This window comes from Lynx canadensis, chromosome C1 (assembly GCF_007474595.2).
Source record: "Lynx canadensis isolate LIC74 chromosome C1, mLynCan4.pri.v2, whole genome shotgun sequence".
Taxonomy (NCBI): Eukaryota; Metazoa; Chordata; class Mammalia; order Carnivora; family Felidae; genus Lynx; species Lynx canadensis.
Window position 1 is genome coordinate 102,452,790 of NC_044310.1, and position 14,358 is coordinate 102,467,147.

General features: G+C 41.9%; 1 protein-coding gene across 1 annotated transcript in view; it reads left to right on the plus strand.

Annotated features, from left to right (window-relative positions):
* LOC115519998 (myomegalin-like) overlaps window positions 1-14,358 on the plus strand; it is a 180,468-nt gene that overhangs the window by 12,771 nt on the left and 153,339 nt on the right. The gene's annotated exons all lie outside the window — the stretch shown is intronic.

Here is a 14,358-nt window from a genome sequence, read left to right on the forward strand (position 1 = left end):
ATGCTGAAGATGAAATCAGAAGAGAAAATAACTGAGATGGAGAAACAGGACTTCACTGTACTAAGCTGCATTTGGAACACCGGGCTGAAGTTTTCTCCCCACTCATGATGGGGGTGGTGGTGGTCAGGTGATGTAAGACATCACCTCTCCAACAGGGAGGACCCTGGGTACTATCAACAAGTATCTTAACAGAGAGTTACAGATGATAACCAGATGGAGAGCCTCACAAATAAAGGGGATTTGTACTAGATCCCACAGGAGTTCCAAACAGAATTCTGCAGTTTAGATCCTGATCACTGACATGCATGGCAACCGCAGTATCATTGTCATTGTGATCGTTACTGCATGTGTAATGTGCGTTATTAACAATTATTAGGGGGCACTTGCTACATGCCAAGCCATAGTTTAAGCAATTTACACACACAATCTCATTTAATCCTCACTACAATTCTTTGAGAAAGGTATTATTATCCCCATTTTTATAGAAAGGTTAAATAATGTGACACGATAACACAGTTATGAAATGGTACAAGTGGGGCTTAATTGGCAGGTGCTAACTGTATTTCATGTGCATATGAGTAATTACTTTTGTTCAGCTTGCTTTTAAAATGTTTCTTTTCAGTGACCCTAGATTTTCTCTTCCTTAAAAAACAAATCGAGGCACCTGAGTGGCTCAGTGGGTTAAGCATCTGACTTCAGCTCAGGTCATGATCTCACGGTTCATGGGTTTGCCCTGCATCAGGCTCTGTGCTGACAGCTTGGAGCCTGGAGCCTGTTTCAGATTCTGTGTCTCCCTCTCCCTGACCCTCCCCCGTTCATGCTTTGTCTCTCTCTGTCTCAAAAATAAATAAACGTTAAAAAAAATAAAAAAAAATAAATAAATAAACATTAAAATAAATAAAATTTAAAAAATCAAAACAGGGGCGGCTGGGTAGCCCACCTGGTTGTGTCTAATTCTTTTTTTTTTTTTTTTTTTTAATTTTTTTTTTCAACGTTTATTTATTTTGGGGACAGAGAGAGACAGAGCATGAACGGGGGAGGGGCAGAGAGAGAGGGAGACACAGAATCGGAAACAGGCTCCAGGCTCCGAGCCATCAGCCCAGAGCCCGACGCGGGGCTCGAACTCCCGGACCGCGAGATCGTGACCTGGCTGAAGTCGGACGCTTAACCGACTGCGCCACCCAGGCGCCCCATGGTTGTGTCTAATTCTTGATTTCTGCTCAGGTCATGATCCCATGGTTGTGAGATCGAGACTCGCGTAGGGCTCAGCACAGGGTGTGGAGCCTGCTTGGGATTCTCTCTGTCTCCCTCTCTCTCTGCCCCTTCCCTGCTCATGCTCTCTCTCTGAAAATAAATTAACTTAAAAAAATCAAAGCAATAACAAAAATCCTTTGATAGAGCTTTAACAAAAATGGTCTGGTCTCAAAATTGGCATAACAAGTGTAAAATGCCACTTGTTTTAAAATAATAAACTCCATTATTAAAATTTAACCTTGGGAGGATTTGCTTTCTAATTCGTACGGCATAAGTCCTGAAAGCACAGAGAAATGAATGACTTATTTAAAACAAAAAGACGTTTACCTGGACGTGACTGAAAAATCTATCAAAAAACCATCAGATGGTTCCGTATTCAGGTTAATAAAAATGGGTGAATTGTACATTTCAAATGAGAATCTGGGACACTATTCAAATAACAAATACTTAAAGCAAGCTGGGCTCACTGCCCAGAACAATAGGCACATGAAAAATTCACAGAATGGGGGATTTTGTCCACTGTGTGTGTGCTCGATGCACACTTACATTCGACCATACAACACTAGCTCAGAGAAAGGGGAACCAATAAAAAATGTTAACATGAACAAGTGACCTTAGTGTACAAAGAGAAACAATACCATATTTTAGCATCCTTCTCATCTCCATAATAATCAAATCTATAACATATTTTTGCCTCATTGCTGTGTAAATCTTGACTTTAGAATCTCCAACGAAATATTGCAACTAAAACGTGCAGCTTTATTATAATCTTAACAAGAAAGATTTTCATGGATTGTGCATACCTTCCAAAAGAAAAGAAATGTTCTTGGTAGTAATTAAAAGCACATTCTGGAGACAGAATGCTTAGGCAACGTATTTTACAGGATAGTCTTACAAAAGCGCTATTTATTGCCCCCCCCCCCCATAATGTTGATCATAAATCCAGGTCCTATTGTGCAGCCTTAAATAAGTGCTCCAAATTCAGTGTCTTTATTTCCTGAAAAGAGAATAATAGCTTCTTTGTGAATGGGAGGCCTGGGTCTCTAACTCTACATCACCTTGGATTGGGGGGAAGTTTAGGAGTCTGTGTATCAGTTGCCTATTGCTGCATAGCCAATTACCCCAAAACTTAGTGGCTGTGATGGTAAATTGTGTGTGTCAACTGACTGGATCACAGGATACCCAGATATTTGGCTAAACATTACTTCTGTGTGAGTCTATAAAGATGTTTCCAGATGAGATTAGCAGTTGGAACTGGCAGACGGAGTAAAGCAGATTGCCCTCCCCTGTGTAGTTGGACACCATCAAATCCATTGAGCGCCTAAATAGAACACAAAGAGGAAGGGAGAATTTGCTCCCCCTGCCTGAGTGCATGAGCTGGGACATCCGTCTTCTAACCTCAGACTGAGATTTATCCCATGGGTCCTCTGGTCCTGAGAACTACAACATCAGCTTTCCTGGGTCTCCACCTCCTATACAGCAGATACTAGGACTTCTCAGCCTCCACAATTGCATGAGCCAATCCCTTTCCAATACCAAGACTTTCCAAGTAAGTCTCTTTCCAATAACAAGAATGTGATTACCGGGGATCACTGAGGGCTATCTTAGACACCGCCTACCACAGTTTGTATCCATTACAGAAACTCCTGGAAATTAGAGGAGCACCAGGATTTATTCCTTTCCTTCCTTTTGGAATGAGGCTAATACATAAACCAAGCACAAAAAGCAAGGAGGAGTGGAACCAGAGCTGAGGCCAAAGACCATGTCAAGCTATTTCCATCTGTATCCATAGAACAATATGGACTCTACTTGCTCAGTCAGCAAGCATCCTGGAAGACATTGCTGGCAGTGACTGGCTCTAGCTATCTTCCTGGATGCCTTAAGGGTTGAGGGATCAATTTCTGGACAATGTAGCCTGTTTGCAGCACAAGAGGTACACTGGTTGGAGATCTCTGCCTTCGATAACCTACTGGGAGACCACCTTGTATATAGGGTTTCCAGTGACGGTTCCTAACCACTATTCATTTACTAAAGTGGGCCCGAGAAAAGATCCTAGTTGCTGTATCCATTGTCTTTCTGACATAGTACCGTGTAACAGTACTTGCCACAAAATGAGAGTATGTTTCTAATATAAATTAACAGAGCTGCCCTCATACTGGCCAGGGCTTGGTAGAGCCAGAAACTGGGGGCATATATGCCATTAAAATAACTATTAATAACATTATTTACATTATTAATAAAACTACTTATGTTACTAATAAGAATAACTGTTGATTTTTAAACAAATAGCTTTCATAATTATTTTTCAGTATTGCATCATTTCACTCTTGAAGTAATAATTAAACTTTTATACTCTGAAGGATTAACAGAATTTCAACACGTAAAACATATAAGGAGATTTTCGCTCCAAACTATATCCAGGAAACTTGCCTGTATTTGAGAGTGAATGTTCAGATATTAACAAAAATCTAAGGGGCACACTCTATTTGTATCACTGGCTTGTCATGCTGATTAGACGTGATGGTGCCCACACAAGCACAAGGTCAGAGTTTAAGAAACAATATGGAGTCAGCATCCAGCTATTGGGTTTTCTAAAGCTGAAGCCAAATGATGGATTTGGCTCAATGGTGATGCTGAACTTTGATTCAAAATTTTATACCCTCTATTTACTCTTCTAGTTTGACACAGGGATGGCTTTTTCTCAGCCTTCAACTTTAGCTCTTCAATGGCTGCAACTTTTTTCTCTTTTCCTTGTTTCAGTGAAACTATAAAAGCTTTTTGTGAATTTTAAGACTTTCATGTATCTTACCTCCCTTCTGTCTCAGCTGGCCCCCAGGACTTCCCTTCCCTTTACCCCATCTCCTCAGGATTTGGTCTGTCCTAGTCTACCAGGCAGAAATTGGTCAAGGGAGACTGGAAAGAAGGCGCAATTCCTGAAAATAAAGGTGTCGGAAACTGAGCGAGACAACTGGGGCCCTGCTTTCAATCGGACTGGGCCCTGTGTTCTACTTCAATAAAAGGAAACAGGAAGTGGAGTCTGGCCCAAGGTGAAGGGACTGTCAAGAGCCTGGCAAACGGTTCACCTCTTCAGGATGAGGTTCTGAGCTGTGATTCCCATTTCCTGTCCCGAGGGTAGGTTAAAAAAAAGTGGCACAAAGGACCCAAGATTAGAGAGGCAGGCTGTCCCTGTGAGGCAGATATAGGTAGGCCTAGGGTGTCCCTAGGAGCCAGGCAAGTCACCTAAAGGGATATGCAAATGCCTGGTACCTGCCGACAGACTGGTAAGTAACACACATGAGTGACGCAGGTCAGGTGTAAGACCCTATGGGGTAGTGTCAGTGACTGAGCACCTGGAGCATTGATGATCCATCTAAGGGCCAAGCTAGTCTGTGAGCCTTGTTCTGTAACATAGGTCCTGCCAGCAGGGGGCACCTCTAGGTGGTTTGTTTGCACTGGCATAAGATCAGGTTAGGGTTCCATCTTGGGGATGGGCATCTCTTGCCAAAGGAGAGGCCCCAGTCTGGCGAAGTTTCCTAAGCAGCTTGAACTCAGTGGAACCTGCGTGGAGGATGTAGCATGGCTACTTTGATTTCCAGAACCATCTGTAGTCCATGTGACGGGAAGACTCAAGGTGAAGCAGACTTCATTTTTGAGTTGAGTGGGTAGGTGCCTCAAACTGAGAATGGGGCTCAGGGTTTTCTTAAAAGGGCAGATTCTTGACAATTTACATTCTAGTTAAACTGCATTAGCAGCAATTCATAAGATAAATTGTTCTTTGCACCCTCTTTAACTATCTCCCTTTCCTACCCTTGTTCCACCATCTCCCTAATGCCTTGTAAATCACAGGAACTTGCCCTTGAGACTTAACTGTTAGGGAAGGAGGCTGGATAGTCACTTTTGCCTTGTGGTGTTGTACTGGAGCTACCTGATGTCTGGCAGTTCATGATGCACAGAGCGCTGCTGCCAACAAGGTCAGCAGAACCTAGCACTTGAGATTACCAGTGAAGAGGCATCGAAAGGTTGGGCTCTTGTCACATCATCTGGGATGAAAAACCACGGCCCTAACCAGAGGGCAAGTAAGGCATTCACTCTCAAGATCTTGCAAACGCAGGGGCAGATCCTGCCTTTGTTTAAAATTTTGGAATTTTGGGGTGCCTGGGTGGCTCAGTCGGTTAAGCGTCCGACTTTGGCTCAGGTCATGATCTCACAGTTCGTGAGTTCGAGCCCCGCGTTGGACTCTGTGCTGACAGCTCGGAGCCTGGAGCCTGCTTCAGATTGTGTCTCCCTCTCTCTCTGCCCCTCCCCCATTCACACTCTGTCTCTGTCAAAAATAAATAAACTTTAAGAAAATAATAAATAAAATAAAATTTTGATATTTTGTTCACCATGGATTTTTCTGCACTAATTTTGTTTTTTGGAAATATTGCGCTAAGATATCATTTGATATCTTGATTACTGAATCTTTTAGGTGAAATGAATCATAGTGGTTAATGTTGAGTGTGTTTTTTATTTTCCTGAACTGTTGTGATCTAGAATGGGCTTGTTAACTCTTACAGCGTCTATACTCCCTTGAACTTTACAAGGGTGAAAGACTGTTGCAGTATGCTAATTTTTTGTCTAGGATTGCCAGATGTTTGATATTGAACTCCACAGCTCAGCATTTTGGCTTCTTCTTTGCTAAAATAGAAATTAAGACAAAAGTGAATATATGCATGAGGAATTTTTCTCATTAAAATTTTTTCTTGATTGTGTGAGGCTTTCTGAGGCTCTATGTCAAAATGTATGAATCCTTGCCAGCTGGAAGACAGGACAAAACAGCTGTTCTAAACTGACAAGAAATTGGCTTCCAGTAATTCTAAGTGTAGAAGAGTGAATTTATCTTTGTTGTATATTTACCTTTGTCCTGGGGTGATTAATTTGATAAGCCTCATTAGTTGTGCAGATTTGAGCCAAAGATCTACCGCAGATACCTCCTGATATTAGTTGGGTAATTCAATGCAAATACTTCAGATTTTGTTTAATAGTGATAAAAGCAGGCCTGGGAGACATGATATATACTTTCACATAATGACAATAATTTCATAATTTCAATTACTCTTAGGAGATGGACACTGAAATATAGAAGTGAAGAGTCTGCATCTTACTTTCAAATGGTTCATCAATAATTGTGTGTGGGGTGGTGGAGGGGGTGTAGAGAGAGAGAGAGAGACAAAAACAAATGTGACAAAATGTTAACAGGGATTCGTAAATCAACTGAAGGATTTTATAGGACTTCAGTGTACTATTTTGCAGGTTTTTGGTGTGTTTAAAATTTTTACATTTTTTTCAAAATGCAATGTTTTAAAAACAAGTTTACATTCTAAATAAATATGTACATCTATGTATATATAAAAATATATACATATATCTATGAAGCAGAACACTGGATTTTTAAAACTTTATGTATAATATCTATATATCCTTAGGTCCAATCTATGGGGCAAACAGTACACCAGGGATTGTCAGTATCTGCCAGAATTTTAAATCCAGAGAAATCCATCTTGGTTGGTCTGAGGACAGACTAGTAGGTGGCATGATACAGGAAACAAAGGCAGAGACCATAGCTGCATGTCTGTCTTCTTTTTCCCTCTTAATGTTTATTTATACTTTTGAGAGAAAGAGAGAGAGACTGAGCACACGCGGGGGAGGCGCAGGGAGAGAGGGAGACACAGAATCTGAAGCAGGCTCCAGGTTCTCAGCTGTCAGCATAGAGCCTGACACCTGGCTCAAACTCACAAACTGTGGGATTAAACCAACTGAGCCACCCAGGCGCCCCATGGCTGCCTTCTTCTAAGTAATATGTTTTCTAATTCAGAATGTAACCCAAGCTCCAAACCAGATCAGGTGCTGTGCTTCATTGTTATCTCTAGGGGGCTTGAAAGCGGTCTGGATTGCCTGATACGTGCTCCTTGGCCTTGGACTGGAAGTGCTTGTCCATTTCCTGGAAAATGACTCAAGCTTTAGTAATGGTGCAATTGTCATGAATGCCTTGGAAACTGTTTGTAAATTTATTCTAGTGTTGTTTCTGGTTCCAGAAATTTATTTATTAACACTCACATCAGTCCCTTTAAATTTTAAGACCCAATATCTATGTTCAAAGCAAGGAGAGTTATCCATGTAATTCACACAAGTCTCTCCACACTGTTCCAACCCTCTTCCTAGAAATTTGCATACCACATTTCTTGCATGATTCCCCCTCCCCCAGCATCAGATACACATAAATAGTGGGTGTTGAGAGAATGAGGGGGATTGTATGAGTAAATTACCACCAGCTGTCTGAAGGCTTGGTCATAATTTCTTTCCTTGTGGTTTTCGTTACAGCTGACAGACAGGGCTAGTTAGTGAAGGAGATGGGTCTGAATAAACACACACACACACACACACACACACACACACAGTCCTCAAGAAAGGGGGAGGAGGGTGGGAGACAAAAGGAGGAAAACAAGATGGAGGAGATACCCACTTTTCTCCCCCCTAAAACCCCAGCCAGGAAGTGAGGAAAACCAGTTTATTCAGCTTCTTTGCCAGTAATTTGGTCTCATATGATAAATCAGAGAGCTAGGAAATGGAAAATCTGGGTCACTAGCATAGCCCTAGAGTGCAGTTTGGAGCGGTACTGAAATTAAAATTCACAACTTCTATACAGGGTTGGAATCCTGCCTGGTATGCAAACATTAATAAAAAAATAGTTATGATTTATTGAATGCTTAAAATGTGCTGAGCAATGAATTAAACACTTTTCATATATTATCTCCTCTTGGTCTCACAACTACCCTATTAGGTAGTTATTATATTTAACCTTATTTTACGGATGAGGAAGCTAAAGCTTCCTAAAGTTTAACTTGTCAAAATCACAGGGCTGGAAATTGGTGGGGGAGGGGAGATTTTTAAATCTCTCTGATTCTAGAGCCAGTAATCAAAACTACTCTGTTGTAATGCCCGTCAGTGACACTGGCAATGCTATGAGGCTCTTCCAGATGAATGGGACTCTAAATAGTCATTCAGAGAAGATTGGGAACATTTTTCCTTCTACCAGGGAAAATTGAAATTTTTAAATAAAAGCACTATATTTTGCAGTCCTAATACATGACAAAGTTCTGTATGACTATCATCCTTCAGGACTCTACTCAGAAGGTTTCCTTATGAAACCTTCTCTAGTTGAATTTAATTAATCACCCCCTCCTTTATCTTTTTTTTTAAGTTTATTTATTTATTTTTGAGGGGCAGAGAGAGAGGGGGAGAGAGAATCCCAAGCAGGCTCCGTGCTGTCAGCACAGAGCCCAAGGCAGGGCTTGACATAGGGCTTGACAGGGGGCTTGATTCCAGAAATGGTGAGATCGTGACCTGAGCCAAAATCAAGAGGCAGACGCTTAACCAAGCGAGCCACCACATGCCCCATTCACCCCCTCCTTTAAATTCCTCTTCGTACCATTATTGCAGCACTTCACACAATCTGATCTGTATTATTGTTTGATGAATGCCTGACTAATTTCCCTCACTGGATTTTAAAAACATAGCACCATGCCTAGCATATGCTCAGTACATGTTTGTCGAACTAATGTTGAATTGAACCAACTAGAGTAATCAAATTGCCTGAATTTTATCAGCTCATGGGAATAAATGAAGTCCCATGAACATTAGCTACCTCTGAACTCCCACCTGTTCCTTTAGGAAATGGAGTCTTTCACAAATTCCCCCGGACCCCACACAAGTATTTCTGCTAATCCCAGGGGTTGTTTCCCAGGCTCTCATAAACCGCTCCTAGTACTGATCTCTGTTGCTCTGAGGCACAGCTGCCACTTTGCCGACCATGTATGGTCCTAGACTCACACATCCCCTGGCCCCTGCCCCACTCCAGAAGGGCAGATCTTGCAATTCATATACATACACCCTCTTCTCTCCAGGTTACTTGCATGGTCTGGGAAACCAGGCACATCCATCCAAGCTTCAGTTCTGCCCACTTAGGTTGCTCTGTTTCACTCCCAATACAGATAACAGATCTGAATTTATGAACTCAGTTGGACAGTTTTTCACCACATGAAAGCTCCAATTTTCTTATACCTGGGAACCTGCTTCTTACCTGCCTGTCAGTCTCTCTGAGGCGCCATTTCCTCATTTATAAAAGAAGGTTGCCTTGCTGGGATGCTCTCTTAACACAGCTTGGTTTCTCCTCGTCACACCTATCAGCATCTGGCATATTGGAGATACTGCTTTCTTTATTGTCTGTCTATACCAGTAGACTGTAAACTCCATGAAAACAGGATCTTGTTTGTTTGTTTTACTGCTATGCCCCTAGTATGCAGAATAGTGCTTGACGCACAGTGGTTCTCAGTGATTTTTGAATGAATGAGTGAATAATGTATCAGGATTATTATGCACATTTTAAGGCATTGTTCCAGTCATCTATTTCTGCATAGCGGTGTATTTCAAAACTTTGTGGCTTGAAACAACAGCCGTTTTATTAGATCTTTTGATTTTGTGGGTCAGGAATTTGAACAAGTCTCAGCTGTACCATGTGGCATTGACCAGGTCTCTCTGAAGGTCCCAGAACAACTTCACTGACATCAGGTGTGGGATGTGAGTGATGCCCAATGCCTTCTTGGGGGCTGCTGGATGATGTTTCACATGTGGTCTCAGAGCCTCACTACATGGTGGCTCCACCAAGGTAGTCAGACTTGGTTTACGGCAGCTTAGAATAACAAGAGGTTCAGGCAGAGGCTGCAAGACCTCCTATTGCCCAACCTCAGCACTTATGACCTAGCACCACATTCTGTTGGTCAAACAATTCACTAAAACCATCCCAGATTCAAGGGGAGGAGAATTAGACCCCACCTCTTTTTAAAAAATATTTACTTATTTTTGGGAGAGCGCAAGTAGGGGAGGGGCAGAGAGAGGGGGACAGAAGATCCAAAGCAGGCTCTGTGCTGACAGGCTGACAGCAGAGAGCCCGATGTGGGGCTCGAACTCATGAACCGTGAGATCATGACCCGAGCCGAAGTCGGTGGCACAACTGACTGAGCCACCCAGGTGCCCCTAGACCCCATTTCTTAACAGGAAAAGTAGCAAAGTATTTTCAGCCATCTTTACTCCACCACATTCCTGCATCCTTTGGCCACAAGTGTTGCCACATGCATAAGTCCCTCCCTTCCAAATTCCCCCAAAATTGCATAACATTTACTATATCAGCTCAAAAGTCCAAAATTTTACCATACAAATCAAGTTCAGGTGAAGATGAGGTTCCTGGGGTGTATAGCTGCTTGAGTTCCATTCCTGTTGATCTGAAGACCTCTTGGTCTGCCCTCTGGGCTCTTGGTTCCAATTCTTTGAACCATTCTTCTTTTTCTGTAAGAAATGGTCCTTTTTTGCAGTTGGGTAACTTTCTCAGCTTGCTTGCTCTCTTTGACAGCTTGAGGGTCCAAAGGCATCTTTTCATTCTGTACTGTCCTAATCCCTTTCAGGCTGTGCTGGTACAATTCACTTAAAAACTTTGAGTGCATCTTTTGTGCTAATTATAACCAACTCCTCTAGACAAAAGCTATACACACATTTCATTCCAAAGCAAGCTCTTCTCTTCCTTGGGCTACCTACGAAGTTGCCGTGGGAGAATGGGCCCTTAAAATTCTTGCAAGCTTGAGGCACACCCTCAAGATTCTTTTTTTTTTTATGTTTATTCATTTTTGAAAGAGAGCATGAGGAGACAGGGACACAGAGCAAGGGGACAGAGGGTCTGAAGCAGGCTCTGTGCTGAGAGCAGCAAGCCTGATATAGGGCTCAAATTCACGAACCCCCAAAAGATCATGACCTGAGCTGAAGTCAGACACTCAGCTGACTGAGCCAGGGTCCCCCACCCTCAAGATTCTTATAGGCCTTTTTGTTAAATTGAAATGGTATATGAGGCACCACCTTAAATCTTTTGAGGTATGAACCACGAGTCTAACAGTCATATCTTGGATTTGATTTTTGCCCTGAAACTACTTTTTAATTTGAAAGCTTTTGCTGTCTAGAGAGATTGAAATGACAGGCAATTTGACTTTTGGGCCTAGTAAGTCCTGGTTCTTTATATTTCCTCTAAATTCTGCTTACAAAGGGCATGGTTGTTTTTCTTTTTTTAACCCACCTTTTTCTATCCATACCTTGTCATATGTGGTTAAAAGAAACCAGTTATCACTTGAAATTCTATCTAAAAATTTCCTTTGCCAGACCTACCCATTCATTAGGAATATTGTCTATTTTCCACATTCTCAACTGGTAATGGTTTTACTAAATTTCTGCCATGACAGAAGCACCTGGTTGGCTCGGTCAGTGAACTGTCTGAGTCTTGATTTTGGCTGAGGTCATGATCTCGTGGTTCGTGGGTTCGAGCCCCGCGTCGGGCTCAGCACTGACAGTGCGGATCCTGCTTGGGATTTCTCTCTCGTCTCTCTCTGCCCCTCCCTCTCCCTCTCTCAAAAATAAATAAATACACCTTAATATATAAATAAACTTATTTATTTATTTATTTCTGTCATGACATAACACAGGGCATTTTTTTTTTTAGCACCTAGTAATATTTTCTTCACTGTCCAGTCTCTCCAGCAGTTCCTGTGGTGCCTAAATGAGGTGTCTCCCAATTGGATGGAACCCCCAAATGTAGGGCAATGAAATCAGGTGGAAGCCAGGAGGTGGAAGAGTTCACCTGAGGCAGAACAAAAGAGATAGAAATGTACTGAATGCACCACAAGGGAGTGACTGGCAGGACAGCAGAGGAGAGGCTGCCTGCTGTGAGGCTTTGGGGGCCCGTGGGGGGGTAGGGGGTGGGGGGAGGGGTTGGGGGTGGGGGAAGATAAGGCATTTTGGTGATATATAGAATTTTCCGTTTTTTGGTAGCTGTGCCCGGTTGTAAGTAGCCCACTGGTCAGTTAGGGCCTATGGATATTTGGAGGTGGGTCACCTGATGGGCCTGCCTGCATTCAGCCATACTTATACTCCACAGAACCACAGTTGGTGCTGCTCAGTTAGGCCCAGTAGATGATGGGACTGACCTCGAGGGTCCGAGACTGCCTCATTTACGTGCCTGGCACTGCCAGATGGTGGGCTCAGCGAGGCACCTCCCTGTCTCTGTGAGGACTCAGGTGAACATAAGATATAAAGTAAAGAAATATAAGGTAAAATGAGATGACGTTTAATTATTTATATATTATCTAAATAGATAGGCATAGGAGTGCCTGGGTGGCTCGGTCAGTTAAGCCTCCAACTCTTGGTCTCTGCTCAGGTCATGATCTCACAATTCATGGGTTTGAGCCCCAGATCTGGCTCTGCACTGACAGTGTAGAGCCTGCTTGGAATACTCTCTCTCTCCCTCTCTCTCTGCCCCTCCCCTGCTCACACACATTCTCTCTAAATCATTAGATAAATATTATAAAAAACATAAAAAATAAATAGCCATAGATACATACCTAAAATATAACTGTTAAATAATGTCTTATCTATTTGTTTATTTAAAAAAAATTATGATTTTATTTTTAAGAGACAGAGTGAGACAGAGTATGAGCAGGGGAGGGGCAGAGAGAGAGGGAGACACAGACTCTGAAGCAGACTCCAGGCTCTGAGCTGGCAGCACAAATCCCCATGCGGGGCTCAAACTCCTGGACTGCGAGATCATGACCTGAGCTGAAGTTGGATGCTTAACCTACTGAGCCACCCAGGTGTCCCAATAATGTCTTATCTATTAAAGAGAACAATTAAAATGATAAATCCTAGTGTTGTTCAGGAACTGTAAGATGATAAAATTAGAAATTCCTTTTTCTTTTTTAAAGATTTTTTTTTTTTTTAAGTAATCTCTACAACCCAACGTGGGGCACGAACTTACAATTCCAAGATCAAGAGTTAAAAGCTCTTCAGGTGCCTGGGTGGCTCAGTTGGTTAAGCGTCCGACTTCTCCTCAGGTCATGGTTTCGAAGTTCGTGAGTTAGAGCCCCTTGTCGGGCTCTGTGCTGACAGCTCAGAGCCTGGAGCCTGCTTCAGATTATGTGTCTCCCTCTCTCTCTGCCCCCTCCACCACTCGCATTCTGTCTCTCTCTCTCAAAAATACATAAACACTGAAAAAAAATTAAAAAAAAAAAAAAGCTCTGCTGACTGAGCCAGCCAGGCAACCCTAGAAAGTGCTTTTATCCTAACATTCTTATGCCTTAAGAAGTTATCCTAGGGAAATAATTCAAAAGAATGAAATAATGGAGGCATAAAAATTCCATTCAGGCATTGTTTATAAGAGTCTAATATTAGAAACAGCATAACTATGCTGTAACAGAAAATTATTAAGCAAACTATAGTTCTATTGACATTATATTATATAATCATTAGAATAATAAATATATAAACAGTCTCTAGCAACATGGACAATATCTAACAAGTGAGAAAAGTGGGACATAAACTTACATCTAGGCTGTGATTAAAGCTATAGAAATAGATATGTAATATGTGCAGATAATGACTAGAGGGAATGTAGAGAAATTTAAACAGTTGTGTTGGCAGAGTGGGTATGTGGGTGAATATTTTTTGCTTACAATCTAACATAAAAACTTTGTTCTTCTGGCAATAAATGTAATCCTAAAAAAACAATGAAACCTCTCTTTTCAAGAATATGCTCCTGGGTATGTAAGAGAGAGTCAGTGATTTGAATTAAAAGATAATTTTAAAAAGCCTGGGGTGGGGGGAAGCCTAGAAAGAAATTCCAACAAATGTTTAACATTGATTATCTCTGGGTATTATGGGTAGTTTACTTTCTACATACTTGTTTTGTATTTTTCAACTGTTTGACCATGCATGCGTTGTGAACTTTGTAAGCCCAGTCTTTAAAAATTAAACTAGCATATTTTCTCGCCTCACTTCTGAGACTCCACCATTCATCTAGTTAATGCTGTCACTTCCTGAATGCAGCATATGTCTTGCTGTAGATACAGTTCCTCTCCAAACTCAGTAGCCCATAATTTGACTTGAGACAAAACTAAATATAGCCCCAACTTTGCTATGGAGGATGGAAATCTGACTCTCCTCATCCTTTTGTGTTTGGTTTGTTTGCAGCAGGAG